The sequence below is a fragment of the Cavia porcellus genome, unplaced genomic scaffold (assembly GCF_034190915.1).
Source record: "Cavia porcellus strain 051 isolate PalLab524CR breed Dunkin Hartley unplaced genomic scaffold, mCavPor4.1 scaffold_14, whole genome shotgun sequence".
NCBI lineage: Eukaryota > Metazoa > Chordata > Mammalia > Rodentia > Caviidae > Cavia > Cavia porcellus.
The window spans coordinates 8049642-8054154 of NW_026947497.1; the positions used below are offsets into that span (position 1 = coordinate 8049642).

Consider the following 4513-nt stretch of genomic DNA (forward strand, 5'->3'; position numbering starts at 1 on the left):
GGTGGGAAGCATGTTTGGGTTCTCAGGGGGTTGAAATCAAAGAGGTGTGCAAAGTATTCTGCATAAATCCTTGCCATCCGCTTTGATAAATGAGATTATGGACTTGAAAGGTCAATTATATATTCTCCAGAAGAGAGGCCAGGTTTTTGTTAATGTTTGTGCCCGACAGAGTCTTAAAATAGACTCCGGTGAGCTAATCCTGTTGGTGACCACGTACAGTAGTAGGGTAAGAGCTTAATACAATTTTATTACCTCCTATGGGCAAATATTTGCCTTATGAGACACACCCACTCCCTGCAGAATAGTCTATTGTAAACAACTGGCTCCTTTTTACAAGAGCCGGCATCTTTATGATGTTTGGGAACGCTGAAACCGAAGGCTAAACAGCTTGTTTGAATCTTGTCTTTCAGCCAGGAAAGCTCACCAGTGGCTCTCCTATCCTGTCTACCTCGATGCAACACCCGAGGTGTGTTCTAGGAAACTCAGTCCAAAAGAATCCTGCTCACCCTTCCCACTGCCAGTCCTGGACCGACCAATGGTGGTGGGGCTTTTAGAATTTTCCAGGTGGTCCTCCTCTGTTGTCTGATACATTCCTGCAGCAAGGAGCTCTGCATTTCTGACCTGCTGAGGTGAGAATCACCTGTGATAATTTTGCCTGCAGGATTTAAGCCTCTGTTCCTCAAGCCCAGCTTCATAAATGGCTCACAGAGCTGTAAAGAGTCCTTACCCTCCAGTGACTCCTCTGAGTGAGCCCTGAGCTGCTATCATTACTCCTAACCCATGCAGTTTCAGGACCATGTGAGGTGTTTAATTTTAATTGTCTGCTCTTGGTTCATTTAACAGAAGTAAATGTATTAAAAGGGTGAGATGAAAAAACAGAGAGAAGGGAGATACTATCTTTTTCCTCATTAATATGTCCATCTCTGCATGCGTGCATTATTTATACTAACACTCACTTTACAGAGTCATGCTTTGGAATTATTTAGGACATTTAATATCATGCTCCATGCCAAAGCTGATTTAGCTAACCAGGCTAAAGCAATTCTGGCCCCAACAGGGGTAATCTGTGTCCCGGTTAGTTTTTAACATTAGGGAGTCCTCGTTGGAGCTCGTATGCAGCTTCTAAACATATTTTGGCTTGATAGTCACACTTAACTTCTATGAAAGGAAGAACTGTCTTTGCACTGTGGTCAGCTTCCCCTCGCACTGCTCTCCTCTTGGAACCATTGATGACACCACGGTGTCGCACTGACTGTTGGAATCACAACTTTGTGGTGGATGAAAGAAGCAGCGAGACCTTCTACTGCACCCGCAACCCTCAGAGCCCACGTTGGCATCATGAATGTGGGTGAGTACCGGGGGGTGTACACGCGGGGCAGAGGGCACAGAAGAACCGATGGCCGGCCCAAGCCCACGTGGGGTGCCCCGCACAGTTTGTGTGGGTATAGCTGGAGCTGAGCTCTGGAAAGATGTGCAAATGCTCACTGGTGAACAGGGTGAGCCAGGCTCCCTGTTCTCCTTTCCTGGCTGTGTGACTTTGGGAGACTCGCTTCACTGGTGGAGCCAAGTTTCTCAGCTGTCAACGGTCATACCTGCCTTGCAAAATTGTTCCAGAGACTCTAGGAGGGAATGTATGCAAAAGTCCTTCAACAACTGAGAGATACCCTCCTGAGAGAATGTACTCTTACAGTATCAAATGCTTCGCCAGCTTTAAAAAGGGCTCATGTGACCTTTGAGGAGACCGCTCAAATGATGTATATGTGTGTTCATAGAAAATAGGACCGTGGGTGTGTTAGTTAAATTAGGCTAAACTGTTGTCAAACTACAGACAGCAACAACTGATTTCATGCTCACTTCCTAGTGTGAGGAGAATCTTTTTGGTCAGTGAGCAACTTTCCTGCTGAGTGTGGCTAGCTGTGTGTCCAGAGAAAGGGCAGAGCCTTGCAAGAAGCGTTCAGCATTTCTGCCTTGTCATGGTGGCTGTTAGTGCCTAGTGTAAATGCACACTCACTTACTGGTCGGGAGCATAGAGATCTGTACAAACAAATAACACACACACACAAATATGCAAAGAAGAATGCCAACTCCTCTTTTACAAGATGCAGGATGTGAATTAGATTTAGAGAAGACAAAAGCCAATGAAAATTCCCCAGCAGGGGAAGCCTCTTCTCTGTCTGTCTGGGTTGGCCCAAAATAAGGCTGGTTAAAGAAATGCACACCATGACGGGCGAGGCTGGTAGGCAGGAGACCTGGAGGGTAGGACCTCTGTACCCTCATCTCTCTGGGTCTTCTGAACCCATCTTCCCTTCTCCAATATCTCTTTCCCTCTCTCACTGCCTTCCTTTCAAGCAGCTATGGCCATCGAGGGTTTTGACGTCAAGAGAAGGACGTGTTTTTTCACCCCTATGTGAAGACGAATACTTCCAGGAATATCAACAGCGGAAAACCAGAGCTGGGTGTGGTGGCGAGGCCTGTGACCCCAGCACGCTGACAGTCCGGGGCTGGAGCAGCCTGAGGAACTCAGCAACTTACAAGACCTTGTCTGAAAATAAAAAATAAAAATGGACTGGGGGTGTGGCTCTGTGTGAAGGACCTGGGTTCAGGACAAAATAAGTAAATACATAAAATGCTAAATTATTAGATCCAAAGCAGAGGAAACGGTTCATCCTTTTTAAAAATTGATTTAAGTTGGTGCCATTTGGTAAGCCCCGTACTTTTACAAGATCGTATCTCTGAGAGAGACATGTCAGCTTCTTCTGTTACTCAACACCTCACACCATATTGAAAATGGAAAATGTGAAAGCTACAACTTGTAGAAGGCGGGGGAAACCCACAGGGCAGCCAGCTCGACATTTATCAGGTGTGTGCTTTTGTTTTGGTGACATAACACACCGTGTCAGTTCTTGGCATGCTGCTTTCCTGGCTGGCTCGAAGTAACAATGCCAGTTACTAGAAATACAGGGCCTATAGATGGTAATGATAATATTATGCATATTTTTAATGACTTGAGAAGGTGTTTTTAGGAGACTGCCTTGGAGGCTGTGGTTTGGGCTCCATAAGTCAAGGAGCCACGGTAAGATAAAGCCAGCACTGTCCACGCTTTCTTGGGCTAAGATACTTCCAACGTGTGCCCAGGCTATGGCTGAGTGTGCCACAATCTCAGGCCTGGCTTGGGGAATAGAAGCTTCTGGAAGGCACAGGGAGGGGGAAGGGGGGTCATCCCAAAGCACATCCAGGACCCAGCTGCTGCTGGTCTTGGCCTCCCCTGACTGGTCCATACAGAGGCCGTTTGGCCCTGTGAGCCAGGCCCAGTGCAGCTCGGGAATGCAGCTGCTGAGCCCTGACCAGATGAGAAGGGAAGAGGTAAGCACAGGAGTCAGCTCCTCAGCACTTCGGCAAGGAGGTGCTGGGCTTGGCCCTTGTCTTCACCCAGCCCTGGCCTTGAGCTACCTCCGGCATCCGGGAACGGACACTTCCTTGCCAGCTTTTGGATGTGGGTCTTCTGAGAGCATTTGGAGCCCAAGTCTCCATTTGGAGAGTTGATGGAAAGTATCAAGAAGTCCCGGCCTTGACCAAAGGAAGCCTCTGATTTTCTTGCGATTTCTGGCTCAATGTCTCATGGATTACGTGAATGTAGTAGACTGTGTTGGGGATGACTTCCAAGCAAACAGCGCATGCCACCCAGCCACCTCTGCCACCAGCCAGGTACATTCAAGGCATCTTTAGGGCACCACCTCCTACTGTGCCACAGAGGAATAACCAACCATTTGCATTTGCTGTGGTTGAAGTTGTTAAATTTTCCATTAGCCAGTAGAAGGGAAAATTTATAAACTTTGAACACATATAAATTTTCCATCAAAATAAAACTATTCTAGTTTTTCATTTTTGTATGTGAGGTAAATTTGGATATCTTGACACCAAGTTCCACTACAGTGCTTTGCAGAGACTGTTGATATTTTTGACCAGAACTAGGTAGCAGATGAATTTACTTGTATCGACTTTGAGGGAATCAAATAAAATTCTTATTCAGATATGTTAATAAGCCTGAATTTCCATGAGGCTTCATTTCTACAAAGTGTGCTCAGAGTTGAAAATATTGCAGCATGTAAAAATTAAATTTTATAACTTTTAAGAACCACGGGAGGAAATCTGAGGGACATGTTCAAATCCGTTTATTTTTCCCTCTGCTGCCTGGCTTGTATTGTTTCACGACAGCTCACTGGAAAAGTCGATGGTCTTCTCCCAGGCAAGCTATTTTGCTGCTTAGTTATAAATCTGGGAGAAGCCTGGGTGAGGAAAAGGTTTCAGACTGATGAATCCCATAAAAATGTCTGTGTTCCTGATTTCTCTAGTCTCGTAAGAATCAAGACCACCACCGAGCCAGGGCTGCTCCTTCTGAGAGCCCTCAGAAAGCCTGGGGTGGCTCTTCCTGTCTCCCTTTCTTGCTTTCCTGAATCGTCACCCGTAAACGTTTCATATCCCCAAATAAATATGTCTCTCACTATCAGGACCT

The 4513-nt window shown here is 46.3% G+C and overlaps 1 long non-coding RNA gene across 2 annotated transcripts; it reads left to right on the top strand.

Annotated features, from left to right (window-relative positions):
* Positions 1-370: 370 nt before the first annotated feature.
* Positions 371-2566, top strand: LOC134470376 (uncharacterized). 2 transcript variants are annotated; one of them, XR_010039227.1, is made up of 3 exons: positions 371-629; positions 1168-1348; positions 2353-2566. It is a non-coding gene; the product is annotated as an uncharacterized LOC134470376 (long non-coding RNA). The 2 variants fall into 2 exon arrangements; XR_010039226.1 differs by lacking the exon at positions 371-629 and having other exon boundaries at positions 722-1348.
* Positions 2567-4513: the final 1947 nt, after the last annotated feature.